Source organism: Phoca vitulina, unplaced genomic scaffold, assembly GCF_004348235.1.
Source record: "Phoca vitulina isolate PV1807 unplaced genomic scaffold, GSC_HSeal_1.0 scaffold18, whole genome shotgun sequence".
Lineage (NCBI taxonomy): Eukaryota > Metazoa > Chordata > Mammalia > Carnivora > Phocidae > Phoca > Phoca vitulina.
The window spans coordinates 13,901,819-13,923,135 of record NW_022589721.1 but is presented as its reverse complement, the minus strand read 5'-3'; the positions used below and the strand labels follow the sequence as shown (position 1 = coordinate 13,923,135).

Below are 21,317 nucleotides of genomic sequence, written 5' to 3'. Positions count from 1 at the left end.
TATCTGGATTCCCAGGTCCTTTTCCCCAACTCTTACAGCCAGATATTTTCTTACTCACTTGCCCTCGACACACACACACACACACACACACGCACGCATACCAGTTTATTCTTTAGAGAAACTTAACTACAGGAACAGAACTAAGCAAAACAGAACTGAACCAAGCATAGCAGAGAAAGTAGGAAGGTGCAGGTGAGGCTGATATGGGGAAAGAGGAGCTACGTGAAAGCCTGCAGAACTAGGGGACCTTCAGCTCCCTTTCCGTCCCATCCTAGGATTGCCACAGACATATATACAACCACAAGTAAGAAATGCAAGGATTTGTCAGTAGAAGAACTGAACAGCTCTACAGAAAAGACTTACAGATATTGGTACCTGTAATGCAGGAGACCCTGCAGTGAGAAAGCCAACTCAGGGCCCAGTCACCTTATGGTAAATCCTGCCAGTCATCAAGCCCCACCTACTCACACAAAATTGAAATTTTAAAGATATTTATTTATTTATTTATTTATTTATTTATTTATTTGACAGAGAGCACAAGCAGAGGGAGAGAGAGGGAGAAGCAGGCTCCCTGCTGAGCAAGGAGCCCGATGTGGGACTCGATCCCAGGATCCTGGGATCATGAGCTGGGCGGAAGGCAGCCACTTAACCGACTGAGCCACCCAGGTGTCCCAAAATTGAAATTTTAGTGCCTTATCCATATACTGCCTGACATTTGGCAAAAATCTTCAACATGAAAGACTGAGACTAAAATAATAAAGGAACTGAGATGAGAATGACATGAGTGGGCAAAGAAATGCAAGCTGCTGAAGAAAATGCACACGTATTTACCTCAGGGAGATACAAGGATATGTGTTCCTGTTCTGGGAACAGGAACCGTCAAAAAATTAGAAAGAGCTCTTTGAAATGAAAAAAAAAATGTGATTGCTAAAATAAAAATTCAATTCAAAATTTTGAAAATAAAGTTGAGGTAACATTCCAGAAGACAGAACAAAAAGACAATAAAAAGAAAATTCAAGAAAAAATGTAAGAAAATTAGAAATTCAATATAACATTTAAAAAACCCAGCATGTAGAAATTTTTGAAGAAAAGAAAGAAAGTAGAAGGGGTTAAATTATTGAAGGAGTAGTAAAGAATGCCTAGAACTGAAGAAAATGAGTTTCCAGATTGAAGTGATTTGTGGCATGCCCAGCACAATGAGCAAAAGAAAACTCACATCAAATATATTATGATAAAATTTCAGATTCCAAGGATACAGAAAAGATCCCAAAATCAGAATGAAACTGGATTTCTTGGGAGAAACACTAGAAGCTATCCCAGAAGACAACAAAAAGATATGAAAATTTTGAGGAACATGTCTTTAACTTCAAATTCCAAATCCTTGCAGATCTTGATCAAGTGGGAGCATAGCATTAAAAGTATTTTCATATATGCTAGGACTCAAACATTATACCTCTCAGGCTCTATTTCTTCGGAAAGTGCTAGAAGATGTGCTCTTGCTAAACAAGATAGCCAAAAAAACACAAGACATGAAATCAAGGAACAGGCCATTAGTATAAAGATGAGATGAAGGAAAGTTCTGGAACACGTAGTGAGCTGGCCTTAAAGGCAATTGCTCAGATTTGAGCAGGAAGATGAGGGATCCAGAATAGAGTTGGAGCTGACGGATTATCGGATGCATTTGACCCAAATGTGGAGAATAGTGTGTGTGTGTGTGTGTGTGTGTGTGTGTGTTTTGGGCGGGGAGGGAGAGTAGATCTGCCAGAGCCATAGGGAAGAGTTAATGATTGACACCTAAGAAAATTAATCACATGGAAAAAAGGAAGACAACTATAAACTCCAGGAAAAATAAAGATTCTACAAGAAAGGAAACTTTGCTTAAAACATAAACACACAATATGACTTTACCAAAACATAAACACACAATATGACTTTACCAAAAAAATGTGGACAGAAATATCTTTAAAGGACAGTGTGTGTGTGGGTGAGACTGTGTGGGTCAGTATCTGTGAGGAGGAGGAGAGCTAACCTTTATCTACCAGGATATAAGTAGTGAGTGTCTCAAATTGATACATGAAAAAATGGCATCAGTACATATGAAATTATGGAGGTGTATTCTGGAAGAAACAACTGAAAGTTAAAAGTGGTTGTTACTGGGAAGCAGAATTGCTATTTTCTTTTATAAACCTTTTACTACTATTTGACTTCTTAACAATGCTTATGTATTGCTTTGATAAAAATAAAAATTAATTAAAGAATGAAGAGCATTGATAAAATGTTTAGAAAGGTACTGAATAGGTCTATGCAATTGACTGGTTCTATTAAAAAATGGAAAGTAGGATATACTGTATTTTAAAAAAAGCATCTGAAGATGTCACTTACAGTATTCAAGTATACTTTGCTGAATTTTATTGGGACAGGAGGCAAAGAATATATTATAATGACTTTTTCACATTTGGAAATTCTTGAAGCTCTTTGGTTATATCCCTATGAATGTCAAAGATTTATTGAACTAATACCAAACAAACCAAGCAAATAAATTATGAATAGATTTCTGGCATCAGGAAAGAATTCGTTTGTTTATTGATGTGTTTGTGAGGATTTCTTTAAATATCAGCCTCCCCTGGTACATTGAAGTGTTAGTAGATATCAACCTCTAGCAAGGAGTCTAGGGAGGATCAAAAGAAGGGGGAAATCTAAAGAGCTAGGAGTACAGCTGCTCCTTGGTTTTTAGAGAGAGAAGACACAGCAGCTCTGGCACCGCAGTGGGTTAAGAGGAAAAGGCTTCCTTCCCCAAAGTCTGACGTCTGTACTACTTGTGAGGAGCAGACCCGCTGCTTTATTAGGCAGGCTGCATATTTACAACTGTTGAACGCAAAGACAGACGCGTGAACTCTCTCAGCTTGAATTGGAAACTGCTGAGATGTAGAAACTTCCAAATCACTGAAAGCATTTTTTTTTTCTTTTAAGGAAAGAAAAATCAATCCCTTTGAACAAAGTTAAAGGTGAATTTATGTCACTTTTGAAAAATTTCCGACCCTTCTTGTTGCAAAACGAATGTAACTGGTGAGAGTTGCCTTTACTGGCAGGAAAAGAGCAACATGGGCTAGGTCTTGAGGGGGTAAACATAAAGGGTGGGTCATCTTGCAGCCTCATTAGGCAAAGCTCACTGAGACTAAGTCCCCAGGGCTCTTTGAATGGATGGTGACATACAGCCCCATCTTTATCACCAAGCCTAAAAATTCATCCCCAGGTTATAAAATGAGAGAGCTGGTTAAAGAGCAAAGTAGCACACAGCTCCCTCTTGGTGCATTTTCTCATCTTTGTTGACTTCCAGAAAGCCGCCCCTCCACCGTCAGTACTTGCAGCACAGCTTAATGACAAACCAAGGTGTCCTCTCTGAGGTGGGGCCAGACGCATCTGGCTTCCTTGGGGTGTTTGGGGAAAAGAAGGACAAGAACCTGGAGGCAGCAGCGTCTTGTGTTCACATCCCAGAACAGAAGGACATTTCCGTCTCGAGGGCACCACCTCAGGGAGAGAAGATCCTGTGCCGCAGGAGGAGGCCAGCAATGTTCTGGCGTCCAGATTTATGCCGGGCTGGTGAGAAGCAGCTGCAGCCTCTGTCGGCGCCGAAAGGACACGTGAGCCCCAAGCAGCAGCTTGGCAGCCTCTTCTTGCAGGGACCCTAGGAAGAGGCCTCCCTGCGCTTTTCTTCTTGTGAAGCCTGGGCAAGCGCTGCTCCTCTTGCTGATTCCGAAGGCCCTCACAGATGCTGAGGCCGGCAGCCGAAGGTGGCTGAGAAAATTCTGCAGGAGAAGAGTTTAAATGATTTGGGATGACCATCCCTTCTTTGACTGCTGGATATTAGTAATAGTACCCACCTCACAGGGTTGTTGTGAGGATTAAAGGAGTTCTTAATTAAATGGAAGGTATTAGAACAATGTGCAGTTCAACAGTGTGAGCCGTCATTCATAATGATGGTCACCGTATCAGTATTTGAGAGATGGACGAGGATGTAAGAGGTACAGTTTGCTTAAGGAGGCAGCTGGGTGACTGGACTACTAGATATTATTATCTGATCGAAGTGAAGAGTCATGGGTCTGAATGAGGACTTCTATGCTGGAAGAAGTGGGTCCACAGAGCCCTGCAAACAGCCCAGAGGGGTTATGGAACCCAAATCCATCAGAAGGTGGATGTTGATTACAGAATCATTGGATGTGGGAGAGTAAACATTATCCAATTATTCATTTATGATTATTTTTGAGACTTTCATCCAGAGCCTTCTTTAATAGTTGAGAATATTGAGGCATCAAGAGGTTGGATCAGCCTTTTCTAAGGACATGCCCCGGAGAAAGTAGGAGTCCCTGAGAAAGCCTTTGCCCATGATGTTGCTCTGTGTCCTATTGAAAAGAAGTTGATGGAAGGGGAGGCCCCCTCTTAAGGGCTTGTGGCTGTTTTTGCCACTTATACAAGTGGGACATGATCTGGCTCCTTTAAACAAAGGTAGGGGCATTGGAGGAGGCCAGCAGGATAGACTGGACTTGTGGACCAGGATCTCATCACATCACAAATGATAATTATAATGATGGTGATGGTGATGACGATGGTGACAATATAGCAAAGTGGTTCAAACCCTTGCCTTGGTATTTTTTGTTAGGTAAGTTACCTAAAGTCTCTAAGCCTTGATTTTCTTATATATGTGAACCATGGTTGAGTGTGGTACCAACCTCAGAATGGTAAGGATTAGAAAAGAATTAAACCTGTAAGGCTTGATAAAGAACCGAGGGAACTGCCCAGTAACTGTTAGCCTCTAAGAGGGATTCTGAGTTGTCCAGTTTCCAGGGGATACAAATAGTACCGTCAGAACTGGGATTTGAACACAGGGCTGTCAGACTCGAAAGCCTGCTCCCAAAATGTACTATAATGTAGGCAACTGCAGTACAAAGCAGAACTGAGGCAGAGAGAGAGAGTGAGAGAGATGGGAAGAGGATTGTAGGTCTGTGTTTCAGGTACCACTCAAGTGCTCACATTCGATTCCAAACTTAAGAGAGTGAGTTATAAACTTGGCATTGTGCCTGGAACGAGACACTAAATATGTTGCCAAGCCTCTCGGACTCCTCCTGGACTGGTCCCCTCAATTGCTGGAAGTCTCCTGTTTGGTGCACACGGGGAGCCCCCGGGGGAAGGCAGATTGAGATCGGCCCAGGAGGGTTGGGAAGTGGGAAGTGAGAACTGGCCCCAGGCCTGTAGCTATGAGGCCCCAGGCAGTCACTGAGCATGGGAGAGCCGTGTCCTGTTTGGTAAAAGTCTTCTTTTGTCAAGGATGAGTGGGAGCAAGCCCTCTGGGAGAAGGTGGCCGCTGTCCAGTAGAAGGGGAATCAGGATGCAGTGCCTCAGGACTGGGCACTGACGAAGGAGAAGACTCTCTCATGGGCAAGTCAGCAATATACATCCCAGGGACAGGGGTAGACCCAGAAACTTATGAGAACTTGGTTCTAGAGATTTGGTGCCTTTCCCACAAATGCAGGTGTACCTCCCCCACCTCCTACGTCAGCCTCCATTCATGCCACAAGTTCTTCTGCACGCCAAGGGGGTTGCAGGTGCTGAGGGTACGGTCATGTTTTGTGGTTGTTTTATTAATACGGACAAAGCTCATGGATCTTACATTCTAGAGGACAAGATAGGCCACAAACAAGTAAAGAACTCTATCCCCAAATGCTGCGATGTGGTGTGAAGAAAAAAATAAGCAGGGTAAGAAGGAGAAAATGTTGTCAACTGGGCTGGCAGGGAAGGGCTTTCTGACGGATGATGTTGGATCAGAGGGGGATAGCAGTGAGCGGGCAGATGTCTGGGGCGGGAGAATTCCAGGCAGAGAGAGGCAAGTGCAAAAGCCCCGAGGCGGACACCTGAGGGTGTCGAAAGGGGGCTGGGGTGGTAGGAGCAGTGAGAACAAGAGGGAAAGTGTAGGACATGAGAGCAGGCAGGAAGCAGAGCATGTCGGATTTTGATGGCAGGGAAGCTTGGCTTGTATTCTGAGGTGAGAAGTCTCTCTTCTCATTTATGTTTTAAGAGTATTATTTCATCCAAGATGAAGGCCAGAATGTTGGGCTCCTAAATGTTCTCAAAGGACGGGTCTGTCAGTGCTGAAAAGGAGCCTGTGAAGAGGAGGAGGACCTCACAGGCAAGGTTGTGTTTTGCATTCCTTCAAATTTGAAATGAAAGTTATTTCTGTACATTAGGAGTCTCCTTTAAAGCACAGTGAGGGGCGCCTGGGTGGCTCAGTCAGTGAAGCGTCTGCCTTTGGCTCAGGTCATGATCCCAGGGTCCTGGGATCGAGCCCCAAGTCGGGCTCCTTGCTCTGCGGGAAGCCTGCTTCTCCCTCTCCCCCTGCTGCTCCCCCTGCTTGTGCTCTCTCTCTGTCAAATAAATAAATAAAGTCTTAAAATAAAATAAAGTGCAGTGACATAACTGTCCATCAGCCCTTCTCAGCTTGGGGATGGAGAAGGAGGAATTGTGACACAGAGAATTCAGAATAAGCGGGAATTCGTTTGGCTACTGTCTGAGAAAATCATTTAGAAGTAGTGGATGTAAAAATTAATTTGTGTCCATGGCTGGGCAATGGAAAAAGGAGGCAGGAGGCCAGTATTTGGCTCAGGAAAGCCACGCCAGCCAGTGTTAAAAACGTCCTAGAAATGGTTCCACAAAGCAGATAATCCATATGTGACTAGCAGGTGACTGAAATTCTGCAACAATAAGACAGCAGTTGAGATGAAACCACCTCCAGAGCTTATGAAGTGATTTTACAAAGGAAACAAATTAGCACGTGCCTCCTAAAAGCACATGCAGGTGTCTCGCAAACCAGGCTTTAGCCGTTTCCTCCTCATCGCTCCACCTGCCGTAAAAACGTATCTTCTGGACTGTTGATGAGAAACAGCTTTGTCTTTAACATCTCAGACTCCTCATCCTCCTGTGTTCTCCTTGTGGAGGAGCCCCACGTATTATGACATCTTTGGACCTTTGAATCTCTGCGCCACCAATAGGTATAATCGTAATGCATGGATACATCTGTGCCATCATTCTGAGTCGTGACTCACAGGTGCTGGGCCTGCAGAGCCTCGACTCTGCAATCAGACTGCCCGTATCTGGATCTTGGCACTGAATCCTGGCTCTTTTTTTTAAGATTTTATTTGTTTGAGAGAGAGAGAGTACAACGGGGGGAGAGTCAGAGGGAGAAGCAGGCTCTGTCCCAGGACCCCGGGATCATAATCTGAGCTGAAGGCAGACACTTAACTGACTGAGCCGCCCAGGCGCCCCTGAATCCTGGCTCTTTATTTGCTGCTTAGGCTTGGATGCACCTCAATTTCCTCATTCATAAAAGGGGAAAAAATAGAGCGCTTGTAAAAGCTCAAAATAAATACATCTGTACACACACACACACAGTAGTGCCTGATACAAAAATTACATAATCAGTGTTATTTATTCATATTATTAAGGTTATTGGCTATAGTTTTCTATTTTCTTTAATTCCTTCTTCTCTCTTTTTTTCTTGCTCTTAAGATTTTTTCTTCTTACTCATTTCTTCCTTTTTTCTTATTATCACCATTAGTGCTCATTATGTCATTGTTATTACTATATCCTAAGAATAGGCTGTAGACCCACTTGATTTTGGTAAATAATGTGGCATGGTGGTGAGTGGGAGGTACGCATGGTCAATGTTAGTACCTTAGAGAGGATACAAAGGTTGCGCACACTTTTTTATAATCCCTCGCCCAGAAGGGAGGTGGATAGAGACAGGGGCAAGGGAGCGGAGACATTGTGAAGAGGAGGGAGGAGGAGGGAGGTGGGAAGAGAAGAGTGAGAAGAGCCACAGAAGGCCCTTAAGGGGATGTACCGCGGTGTAAAGAACATAAACATGGAATCATCTTGCAGAGTGCTTTATCATCTTGTGATGGGCGGAGTTTATGCTTGGTTATAACCACTACTCTGGTTAACCCTGAAACGTGAATGTGGGCTTCTGGAAGGCCTTCTTTTGTATGTATGAGGTGCTCCCAGGCCACCAGAAAGGCTGGGAAGATAGAAAATGCAGTGAGAAGTGGAGACCAAGAACAACATGGTAGCCTTTAGGGAGATGGGATGAACGGGCTGATACAGTATCAGCTAAAGGGCTGCAACTGAGGTGGATACGAAGCATTTACTCACATGCGGAAAGCCAGAAAATGCCCCCTCTTTTGGGGAGCTGCTATCTTCACCATGAATAAGCTGCTGTGTGTCTGGCTGGCAGTATGTTTTGAAGTGCTGGAGAACATTGACGAGAGTAGAAAATCCTTCTTATGGTTTCAGGTGACACCAGGGAGAGAAGTTGTCATCTGGAACTGGGGAGTTGGATCTGAAAACCAGAAAGGACGAACTGACCAACACCCAGAGTGAGAGGCTTGAACACTCTTCTGGGAGAGGTGTAGAGAGATGGACAACCGGGCTGGGACCCTGCCTTGTTTATTCGCCTGAGCCCCACTGAGCTTCATGGGTCTGAGGACAAGAGTGTGACTCACACGTCTGAAGCCTGTGTTCCATGACCCACGACAGAGAGTGAGTTCTGCCCCATCTCACCCTGTGAACTTGGGCAAATTGCTTATCCCTTCGAGGACTCAGCTGCCTTATCTCCAAAACAGGTGAGAGAAGAGTGACTTCAGATCAGGTTAGTGTTATTGACGGTGTCCTTTGGAAGCCATTCGAGGACAAAGGCGTGAGGGGATGGGAAACGTGGGGAAATGTTGTGTTTCAGCTTTGCACACAATTACGTCTGGCTTGTGTAGAATGACTGTCTTACACGAACTGTGGGATTGCGCTGCGGGAGATGTTAGGTCTTGAAAAGGGCTTCAAGGCTGAGGTTGGAAACCCATTGGTTCCGCCATCTCTAGATTGCTTTTGCCTCTTATTTTCTGTTTCTGTTTCTTATGAGGTGACCTGAGACTATATTGTGCTGAAAACATGGTGGGAAAAAAGGGCCCAGATAAAACTTAATTGGAAAAAACAAGTGTGCGCAGGATACAGGGGCTTTGGGTCAGGGAACCCTTGGGTCCTATGTAGGAAGCAGCAGTGGAAAGGTTCTGCACCAGAGGGGCCGTTTCCTTCTGCCTCCTTCACATCGATCTCTCTCAAGTGCAGAACTAATCCTTCCTGCTTCAGGTTATGGGCAGAAATCAGTTTGGAGCACCTGTTTCTTGTTAAGCGTGTGTTATGTAGTCTGTAATTTAATGTGTATTATCAAAGACAGTATCATAAAAATAGGTGCCGCGAGTTGCACCTGACTGGGACAGACATCACGGTGTTGGTTCGCTGCACGGATGGTTCCTGCAAGCATCCAGCCCACTTTATCTTCAGTGACACTAGAGACTCAGATGTTAGCCTGTTGTTATAGGTGGGTTTGCATCGATGGCAATTGTTGGTATTCAAAATATATGGATTCTAGAAATAGTATACATATTATAGAAACCCTAATTGCACTTGCAGAGAGCATAACAATCTGGGGAACCCGGCATTCTGTACCCTTCACAGCAGTGCCCGGAGTTTGATTCTGAAACTGTCCTTCGTCTAGCAATCGATTCTGGGATTGTCTGATTTCATCCTCTGAGGTTAACTGAATCTCCTCTTTCCAGAACACTGTCACTTTTGGTTGATGCATATAGGTATGGTCGAAACAATTAAGAGGGCAAAGATCTGGGACCCCATCTAGTTTCTAGAGCAGGTTATATGACTGTCTCGTTCTTTTGCTAATAAACTCTCACATGTGGCCAACATTGGTTTGCGGTCTGTTTCCAGTAGAACCTGGGAACAAAGTTTTGGGGCAGAAACTTATACCTTTGCTATTCAAAATGTGGCGCATGCAACCAGCAGCACAATCATCACCTGGGAGTTTGCTAGAAATACAGCATCAGGCCCACCTCAGACCTACTGAATTAAACTCGGTATTTGAATAGGATCCCGGGTGATTCATGCACACATTAAAGTTTGAGGAGTTCTGTTACTGACTTCACCTCCCTCTGACTTTAGATATTTGTTGATACCAAAAAAAAAAAATCTAATAATCATGAAGCATGAGATGGGCTTGGGCCACTTTGCAACAGAAAGCAAGAAGGAACATTTCTGAGGACTTTACACTGTGGGCCCTTTGTGAAGAAGCATCAGGAAGGGAAGAAAAACTTAGAAGTTGCAAAGTCGGATACTGACAGGGACAAGGCCAGTCAGGGAAACAAATGCGGAAGGGATGGGAGTCATGTGAACCGGAAAATTCATGCCTCCTCCTAAGCCGGCTCCCACACCTCCGCCTGGCCCGTTGCCACATGGAAGCGGGGGCCCAGTGTTGTCAGACCTTCTGACTTTCTTAGAAGCCCAGAATATACATTTTAATGGAAAATTTCCTGATTTTTATTCAGTGAGGCCCAGTAGACTAAATCTATCAGCTAATAACAGCTGAGCTTACTTAGTCACCAACTCCTTAAAAGGGCCCACGGCAAGTCACTTCTCCTCTCCCTATTTCTGTTTGTGTGTTCCTTTCATCGGCTATTATTAGGGAACATGTAATTTCCCAAATCCGTTAGAATAATAATGATGTGCTTAGGAGACCTAAACCAAAGGCTCTGAGAATACATTGCGGATTTCAGTTGGAGTTGACATCGGTGGATATCAGCAGCTTTCCAGTGGGGGCTTGATTTTCTGTTGCTCAGTCCAAGGGTTCAGAAAACACTCTGCCTAACCATGCATTCCTATCCGAACAGGTGGCTACTATAAGCTTTGCAGTGTGGTGATCTGCAACTGAGTTCAGATTGGAGGTGTTTGATTAATGGAGTTTTTTTTTTTTTTAAAGATTTTATTTATTTATTTGAGAGAGAGAGAACGAGAGACAGAGAGCATGAGAGGGAGGAGGGTCAGAGGGAGAAGCAGACTCCCCGCTGAGCAGGGAGCCCGATGCGGGACTCGATCCCGGGACTCCAGGACCATGACCTGAGCCGAAGGCAGTCGCTTAACCAACTGAGCCACCCAGGCGCCCTGATTAATGGAGTTTTATTTGTCTAGGAAGACACTGGGCATTGCGGGGCGGCGGGGGGGGGGAGTGAGCCGTGGCAAGGAGTGGGATTGCTCTGAATCCCTGGGTGAGTATAGTATGCCGCTTCCCTGGGGATGTGCCCCAGAACTGAATGGTTTTCAAGGTGTTGTCTAAAGACCTCCTGTGTTCAAATGACTTGCTGTGCTTTTTTCAGATGCAGAATCCCGGGTGTAGTTACAAATCTATTAAATACCAATCCAGGGAGTGAAGCCATGAAAAGGCACTTTTAGCAGATACCCCAGATCATTTTTATGTATATTAAAATTGTAGAGCTATAGCATCTGAATGAGATGATGTGAGGTGGTAAGCGATTGTTCTCCATGTCTACTGAGGACAGAGTAAACAGAAATGCACCTGATCTGTTGCAAAAAGATTTAGAATGTTTTGGAAATGCCAGTAGGATTGAGACGCTTGAATGATGGTGTTATGCCAATGAAAGAGCACCTCTGACTTAGACGAGGTGTAGGTGCTGTGCTGTAACCCAGTTCTCTGGGGCGCAATGCTCCTGTTCGTAGTGTTTTCCTAGTTCCGTGGTGCGCATACTCTCACCATGGCCAATTTCATGCCACCAGTGTGTCATCATTGAATGGGAAGATGGGAAGGGACATGAAGAATCGGCTGTCACCAGCCTGTGCCCGCTGGCTCCTGCCCCCACAAAAGCCCCTAATGCATCAGTCCCAGAGTGAAATTTAAGTGCAGGGAACAATGGCATTGCTATATAAAGGAACAATACTGTTGTTGTTGTTTTAACCAAGTAGAAATTTAATCCAAATCCCAGTGCCATGTGCAGTTTATAGACCTGGGCTGAGCTTCTCAGAATGTCCATATGAATCACCTGTGGGTCTTGTTAAAATGCAGATAGATTCTGGTTGAGTAGGCTCTGGGTTGTGGTCAGAGAGTCTGTGTTTCTCACAAGCTCCTAGGTGAGGCTACTGATGCTGGTCCAAGGACCACACTTTGAGAACCAAGCAAGTTGACTGACTTTGCCCCCTTTCCTCAAACACTAATCAAAGCCTCAAAACTTACATTCCAAGAGGTTGAAAGCCATGTCCTAACTAGCACCAGAGGAAATAGACACTGAGAGCTCCTAATACTAGAAGAATTGTCCTGGTATTTGGCCAACCAGTTCCATAGTGTTGTTCTTCTGGAATGGAGTAGTTAGAATAGAAAGGAAGACCCTTTTTGTCTAGAGACCAGCATAAAGGGCAATCCCCTGCCTAGGTGGGTGTCTGAAAATGGGGATCATTAACAAAGGCTGACTGAAATCTGCTTTATTAGAGATGATTACCGACATGATAACCTTGATTGCCCAGAGAGGCCATAAAGGACCTTGGAGGACCAGGACATCCACTGAAAGTAGGGGGTTCTGCCTCATATCCCTCTTTTAGATATACCACTTTAGGGTTCCTAAAACATCCTTGAAGGGTTAGGACTGACTTTTGGGGCCAGGAAAACCAGCCTTGTTACTGAAATAATAAATATCTCCTCCCGCTGTCTGAACAATAGAGTGTTTTTGAGTGTTTATGGGTGTTAAACATTGTGCTAGATGTTTTATCTTCTTTTCCTCCAAGTCCCCCACCGGTCAGGCAGAGTGGGTGTTATCATCCCCATTCTCAAGTGAGAAATGGGCACAGTGAGATGGTAGAACATGGCTAGTGCCAAGGTATGAGTGGGTGGTAGAGCCAGAACTTAAACCCAAGTTTGTTTCTGCATTTTCTGTGGATGTTTGACCTTTTTGCTTCTTCTTACCTTTAAACTTTTGGGAATAAGAATTATGCCCATTCTTTTTGCTTTTATTTCATCCTTGAGGACCCAGGTGTAGGTTATGTGCATACGCGTGTGTTTATATACACAAAAAGTCTATACACGATGCTTTGTTTCCTGGGGCCTGATAACTGTGCAAATGAAAAGAAAATAAAAATGTTAAATCCACATTATTCATATAGTTGCATGTTCATACTAGTCAGTGTGCTGCAAAAAATTCCAATACTATTTTATAATTATTGCATATAGGGCGCCTGGGTGGCTCCATTGGTTAAGTGACTGCCTTCGGCTCAGGTCATGATCCTGGAGTCCCAGGATCGAGTCCCACATCGGGCTCCCTGTTCAGCAGGGAGTCTGTTTCTCCCTCTGACCCTCCCCCTCTCGTACTCTTTCTCTCATTCTCTCTCTCTCTCAAATAAATAAATAAAAAATCTTTAAAAAACATAATTATTGCATATAATTTTCAATATGCGACTGATAGAATCCACTAATGATGTACAAGAAATGTGTATGTGTGTGGTATGAGAACACATCTGGACCACTCAGGGAGAAACCAATAAACCCAATAGCAGAATGGAGTTGGAGAAACATTTTTCATTGCAGTGGGCACAACACTGAAGGACATTTAAAAGCCTGGCAAGTCCCTTGACCCAGTGAGAAGTCTGAGTCAAGCCAGGTCTGAGGTGCCCTTCTCAGACCCCAGGGCAGGTCGGACAAAGCCTGGATGACTTTGTGTGGCCCAAGGGGAGGTCCGCTTGGCTCCCTAGAGACCTCAAACTCAAGAGACCCTCAGGAAAGGGAGTAAGATTTCCCAGGCTTTAAAGAAAGAGTCTTTATTTCAGGGCTGCCAACAGTCTTCCTGGTAGCCCTTTACTGCTCCTTAAAGAACACAGCAGTGGTATTGAAGCTGTAGGCTGCAACTACCCGAGGAAGGGCTTCCCTCACTCTCAGCATGTGTGGGGTAAAAGGTACATGCGTTTTGACATGGGAGGCAGCTCTGTCAACCTCAAATCTTTGAAAATGTGCCTGACGCTGTTGGCGTTGGCCAGACTGCTGTTCTCCTCCTCCTTCCTGGCAAACCCAGCTTCCAGTGATAGTGTCTCAAATGCCATATATCCCCTTTCCCAGTGTCCCTTATGGCTACAGGTGGCACATGACCCATTTCTGCCAAATGAGATTTCAAGAGAAGCGTGTTAGAGTTCTGAGTAAAATCTTCTTTCCTGATGAAGGAGATGCTGCAACAAGACCTGTCCCAGCCCCTCTCTGTTTCGCATGTGGTGTTGGCAGGGTGAACATGTGATGGCTGGAACGGCAGCACCATCATGCAGTCATGAGACAGGAAGCCCGAAGACTGGAAGGCAACACAGCAGGGATGGAGGGGCGGAAGAATGGATAGAGCCAGGGCCCTCTTTGTTTTGTTTTGTTTTGTTTTACTTTATTTTATTTATTTTATATTTTATTTTATTTATTTTATTTTAATTCCAGTATAGTTAACATACAGTGTTATATTAGTTGCAGGTGAACAATATAGTGATTCAACAATTCCATATATTACACAGTGCTTGTCACAATAAGTGCGCTCTTAATCCCCTTCACCTATTTTACCCATTCCCCCCCACCTCCCCTCTGGTAACCATTAGTCTGTTCTCCATAGTTAAGAGTCTGTTTTTTGGTTTGTCTCTTTTTTTTTTACTTTGTTCATTTGTTTTGTTTCTTAAGTTCCACATATGAGTGAAACCATATGGTATTTGTCTTTCTCTGACTGACTTATTTCACTTAGCATAATACTCTTAGATCAGTCCATGTTGTTGCAAATGGCAAGATTTCATTCTCTTTTTATGGCTGAGTAATATTCCATCGTATATATACACCACACCTTCTTTATCCATTCATCAGTTGCTGGACATTTGGGCTGCTTCTGTAATTTGGCTATCGTAAATAATGCTGCTATAAACATCGGGGTGCATGTATCCCTTCAAATTAGTATTTTTGTATTCTTAGGGTAAATACCCAATACCATGATTACTGGATTGTAGGGCAGTTCTATTTTCAATTTTTTGAGGAACCTCCATACTGTTTTCCAGAGTGGCTGCACCAGTTTACGTTCCCACCAAGTGTACAAGAGGGTTCCCCTTTCTCCACATACTTGCCAACACCTGTCGTTACCTGAGTTGTTGATTTTAGCCATTCTGACAGGTGTGAGGTGGTATCTCATTGTGGTTTTGATTTGCATTTCCCTGATGATGAGTGATGTTGAGCATCTTTTCATGTGTCTGTTGGCCATCTGTATGTGTTCTTTGGAGAAATGTCTGTTCAGGTCCTCTGCCCATTTTTAATTGGATTATTTGTTAGATAATAGGGTCCTTGATGTCATCATTAAGCTCCTCACCTAACCCTGGGGCCCAGACTTTTGGACTCCTTGCTCTGGGTGATAACTCGGAGTGTTTTTGCTGAAGTCATTGTTCGGTATTCTGTTACTTGCTGTTCAAAGCATCCTGAGTGATAGACAAGTTTTATCATCTCTCTGAACCTAAACTTTCTTATCTAAAAAGTGAGGCTAACACCACCTAGGAGAGTTGGGGATAATTATTATTATTATTATTTTAAAGATTTTATTTATTTATTTGACAGAGAGAGACACAGTGAGAGAGGGAACACAAGCAGGGGGATGGCAGAGGGAGAAGCAGGCTTCCCACTGAGCAGGGAGCCTAATGCCAGGCTCGATCCCAGGACCCTGGGATCCTGACCTGAGCCAAAGGCAGACGCTTAACGACTGAGCCACCCAGGCCCTGAGAGTTGGGGATAATTAAAGAATTGGGTCTGCAGAGGTCACCTGACATAATGCTGCCTCCAAGTAGGTACTCAGTACGTTTTAGTTAAGTGTGGAGAAAAATTGGGAGTGGGAAGCCCTGTTTTTGGCTGAATATGAATATTGCCACAGCTACTTGGTGAAGCTTCTAATGTATAGAATGAATAGTACGATGACTTTTTGCTTCATATTGTTTTATGTTATTACTTGATTTATAAATATCTTGTGTATAAATATGCATTTATTCATTTTTATAAATAACCTACATTTATATATATTTTTTCTTCTAATGTCTTTTTCAGTGCTTTGTTAGGGAGCAGACTATCTTCCTTTTTCTCTGGGGAAGAAGGTTTATCACAACAGAGTTGAAAGGCTCAGAAAACAGTCTGTTGACTTACAATAGCTCTCCATTTAAGAATTCCCTCTACATCTGTCCAGGCTGGTTTAAGCCTCCTCATATCAGATTTTCCTGGTAACATTTTCAAGATTTTATAAGCTTCAGCAGGCCACAGGCTTTACTAGAAACTTGCACAGAATATGCTCATTGATCTAATATGAAAATATTGTGAAACCCATTTTCCTCCCAGATGGGGGAAGTGCACTTGCTGGTAAAGCTGCTTCTCCTTTGTTTCCCCTCTCTTTGTCCCTTCAGAAGTGGCTGCTCTCACAACTCTTGGGTGGTTGCTGAAATTGGCTTTATTTTTCTGCTTCTTAGAAAGCAATCAACTTGTCTATGAAAATCATCTCCCATTGTCAGGCCAACAATGGCTCTCGCAGCCTTCTCTCTGTCCTCAAATGGAATTCAGAAAGTGTTGGTCTCTTCTAATTCCAAAGGGAAGAGAGCAGCCGAAGTTTTGCTCCTAACGTGTCTGAGTAAGGTACTCCTGTGTCTTCCTTCTCAAGGAAGTCTACAAAATGGCCCGTCCTCACTGGGAAATTTTCAAGAGGGGTCGACACGACAACTTCTTGTATTTCCCTCTTATCTGCTTTTTCCTCTTATCTGCGGTAGGCTCTACTCCAAGACTCAGAGATCCATCTCTTGGGTAAAAGTGGCTGTGGTAGGTGGTCTGGCAGAGGCTGGTGCTGAGTTGGGCAAGGGGGCCCCATCACACATACCCACATTTGCCATGCAGATAGAAGTCATACGATTGTGACATCTCCCTAAATCCAGAATCCAAATATTGCTTAAAAGGTAAGCTTTCACAAGTGGTGTCAACTCCTGGAGTCAGAGACTCAATACATGCTTTCTAGAACATTCTGGAACATACCTGGTCAAGCAAAAGAACTCCTTCAAGAGTAGCATGTGGTTCTTCAGAGCATTCATCTTCCACTGTGATGACCTGAGTGTGAATCTTCTGTCAATTACCAGCTCCGTGTCCCCAGGTCAAGTTCTTCACGTCCACTTTGTGACTTGTAAAATGAGGGTTTTAGTGAAACCTACCTCCTCGTCATCCTGTCTTGTAAGGACAAGGTGAAGCTGTGGATAAAAACCACAAGGCATAGAAATCCACACCTGTTATGTACTGTTTTCATAAATTCTTTATAATCTCCTTCTGAATTCCCATTAATTCAACAAACATTCTTGGGCGCCTACTATGTGCTGGCACCATTCTCATGCCAGGAACTGTCCCCTTCCTGCCAAGGTTCACCTGCTGCGTTCACTTGAAAGAGTGTGGCTTACAAGCCCGTCGCTGGTCAGCTCTCCATCGCCTCCAAGGAGCTGCTGTTCAGCAGCTTCCCACAGAAAGCACAGCCCCGGCTGAGGAAGGCAGCCCACCCCCAGCGCAGAGTCAAGCCCCGTCTCAGCCAGCTTTTGTGCCCTGTAACCAAACCTGGCTTGTGAGAGCGTCTCAGATCCGCTGCAAGTTCTGGGAACACAGGGCTTGGCGGATTTTTACCTAACAGGCCTCACATAGTGAAGCGCTCTGCTCAGCCGAAGTATTGCTTTGATTTGCTAGATGCATTTGGATCCCCTTATGGTGAAATGCCTTGAGTTTGCCTGGTGGCTTCTGAACAAGTATGTAACCAGAGACAAGGAGAATAGATGAAAGAAAGTACAAAGGAATTCTGGGGGCAGAAAATATAAGGGAAGATGATGTTCTCTCTTCTTTTTTTTCAGAGATTATGTTCTTTTTCCTTTTCCATGACCTGCCTTGTTCAAAGAGGCCTTTAAAACACTGCAGGAGGAGAAAATAAGAAAAAGGATTTTAAATCCCTCTGTGTGAAGAGACCCTAAGAAGGCAAGTGAGATGCCGTTTTTATGTTGTAGGGAGCCGAAGTTCTTAAGTGGTGCTGGTCGACCCGCCACACTGGAAGGGAGAATAGTGGTGGAGTACTTACTTACCAAGCGCTGGGATGAACCAGACCCAGGCTCGGGGATGTGCAGATATTATCACACTTAATTTTTTTTTCCCCTTGGGTAAGGGTTCAGCTGATTCCCAGGAGGAGTTTGAGGTCTGAACAGTCTAGTCTCCCAGGGGCAATGCGATTCTCATGTAGCACAGCTGTGTCGCATGCCTGGCTTGGCCTCCTCTAAGTCAGCCTACTGGTCAGGAATGAGGACCTGAAGCCAGACTGAGTGGGATTTGAACCCAGTGCAGCTCCCTTCTGGCTGAGTGGCCCCAGGGCAAGTGAGCTAACCTGTCTGGGTTCATGTCTCCCCGTCTCTACAGTGGGAGCAATAATAGTTCCTATTTCATGAAGTTATTGGGGCAACATGGGTTATTCCATGTGGTACAGGGTGTGACACACAGTCTCTTACCTTTGTTGATTATCTGGGATATCTTCCCGGAGGAAAAATGCATTTTTTGCATTCAGTCTTCATCCCTTTTCAAGCAGGTATTAAGCTTCCTGATCTATAAAAAGAGAATAATAGTATCTATTTTCTATGATTGTTTTAATGATTTCCTATCTTAATATATATAGATTAATGTATAAATTATTTTGACCTCAAAAGAATTATTTCTTGCATCAAGTGTAATGAAAAAAAAAACAAAGAACTGTGTAAGGCAATGTAAAAATATCATTTCCTCATCAGTGGGAACTTGTGAACTGCAATGGATTTTGACTCCAGCAAACTCAGCCTCTGTGAACTGATTATCTGTGACGGTCATAGCATTGTGCTGGGTGGGGGAAGAGGGAGAATTAATCCTGACCCCAAGCAGACCGGGCACACATAGGAAAATGGAACATACGAGCAGAAGGCAGGGTACGGCCGGGCCATGAGCCCCCATAGCTCAGAGATGTCAGAAATCAGTATGGAAAGATGGGGTTTGCAGATGAATCTCAAAGGATGTTTAATGATTTCACCAGACAGAGGGAAGAGAGGACAGGGCATTCAGATTGCCGAAGAGGCTAAGCCAGTGTTGGATATGCCAACATGTGAGATTAGCAGGGCTGAGTGCAGAGCATCCTGAATGGTAGCCATTGTGGTTACCTGGGTGCCTCTGGAGGCGGTTGGCATTTAGAAAACACATTTGGAATGAAAGATAAAAGCCAGAAATTGGAGACTGACAGGACAAGAGTGATAGAATGACCCAGATGTGATCAGGAAAGCTCAGGGTAGGGTGAGGAGTTAGGGCCTTGCGGACAGACAATGGCAATGGGGATGCGTCTAATTGAGTTTTTAAATCCCACTGTGAATGTGAGGAGTGTTTTGTGCTGCTTTGCTGAAGGCAGTTAGAGGGAGGATGGCTTGTGAAGATGGGGAAAGAAATGATGAATTTATTTTTAGAAATCTTTACTTTGGACTGAAGTCCAAGTAGAAATAACTGATATGTGACATCTGCTGATCCCCTTCTCTTCTCTGTGGGGGCACAGGGCTGAACAGTGATAAGCCCCCCTCTCATCTCATCCTTGAAAAATTATTGAGTTGTTTGTTAGGTGAGGTCATTGTAGATGGTATTTAGCTCCTGTAAACATAAACTTTCCCGTTTTCAGAGCTGTTTAAAAATAAAATCTGTATGGGGCGCCTGGGTGGTGCCGTTGGTTAAGCATCAGACTCTTGGTTTCGGCTCAGGTCGTGATCTCAGGGTCGTGGGATCGATTGAGCCCTGTGCCAGGCTCCATGCTCAGCTCAGAGTCTGCTTAAGGCTCTCTCTCCCTCTCCCTCTGCCTCTCCCCCTGCTCTTTCTCTCTTTCTCTCTCAAATAAATAAATCTTTTAAAAAAAATCCATATGAGAATATACTTTTTGTCCCTTTTACAGAGGAGAAAGCCAAGTCCTGAGTGAGTTGAACAGTTTGCCCCAGGGAGCAGCTAGTAAACAGCAGAGGTGGGATGCAGGCAGTTTGTCTCCAGGCCCCACACTTTCCCCCACTCTTCAGGACTCAGTCATGGGAGAGGGTGAGAATTCTCTAAGAGCCGAGGTGATCCCATTCTCCACCATCTGAGAGCAGAAGACCCTTCCCTCTTCACGCTTTTTCCCCTCCCCTGCAAATACCCCCCTACAGGGAGTGTTGTAAACAAGTAAATAAATAACCCAATACTTGTACAAAAATTCTGTAGAGGTCCTCCCCCAGCCCACTCCCCCCCCCAAAAAATCAGATGCTCAGAAAAGAGGCTGGTAGCTCCAGGAAGTGCCCTTTCTGACCTTTCCAGGCCAGCGGACTATATTGCTACAACCTTGCATGGATTGGCAAGAACAAACATGTAGGAATCCATCAAGTTGAGCATCATAGAAAAGAAACTTGCTACTACTTAATTCAAGGTCTACTGCTACGACTGTTTTATGCCTTAGTTATTTCTCACCTGGACTATTGTTGGTTCCTTGGCAAGCCCTTTCTGTTCATCTGTCATGCTTTTACTGTCTATTCAAAACCCAGAAACACGTTTATTTTTTTTCCCCACCAGCTGTAATTCTCAAATCACCCTTTACTCAGGCAATTATACCAGTTTCCTGTTTCATCAGAGAATTCCATTTAAAATTTTAGTGCCAGTGGTTAAAATACTTACTTCATACATAACTTCAAGTTTGTATGGTTTTAATTCACATTTATGTTTCTGTTCACACTTTGCATTCTTTAATTGATTTATTTGTTAGCTATGCCATCTGTAGATTTTAAGTACTGAGCTTTCACAAATGACTTTTCTTCCCCCTCTGAAAGCTGTTTTGAAAACTATTTCCCTCACCTTATTGCAATTAAATCTGTGCTACATTCTCATCTTCCGGAGTTGAACATTTTTATAGTGTTGCCTTCTTGTATCTTTTACCCTAAGTTAGACTGTTAAACAGTTCTGGGCATACACAACAATAGAACTTTTTAACCCCATAGATACAATTTTTGTGCGGTATCCCATGGGAAGGAGAGCTCTAATTTTTTTTTTTTTTTAAAGATTTTATTTATTTATTTGAGAGAGAGAGAATGAGAGAGAGCACAGGAGAGGGGGGAGGGTCAGAGGGAGAAGCAGACTCCCTGCCGAGCAGGGAGCCCGATGCGGGACTCGATCCAGGGACTCCAGGATCATGACCTGAGCCGAAGGCAGTCGCTTAACCAACTGAGCCACCCAGGCGCCCAGGAGAGCTCTAATTTGAGCTCTGTAATTTGCTCTACAGGCATTATGAAAATGCAAGTCTCAGTGTTAGAATAAGAGTTTCACAGAGTTCATTGGTTCTTTGGGTTGGTTGGTGAGCATCCATCTT

At 44.1% G+C, this 21,317-nt stretch overlaps 1 long non-coding RNA gene across 1 annotated transcript in view; it reads left to right on the top strand.

Annotated features, from left to right (window-relative positions):
• The window catches only part of LOC116639539, a 267,061-nt gene that overhangs the window by 6,202 nt on the left and 239,542 nt on the right, over window positions 1-21,317 (top strand). Inside the window, exon 2 of the long non-coding RNA XR_004300867.1 lies at window positions 8,341-8,695. This is a non-coding gene — a long non-coding RNA (uncharacterized LOC116639539). The remainder of the gene's footprint in view (window positions 1-8,340; window positions 8,696-21,317) is intronic.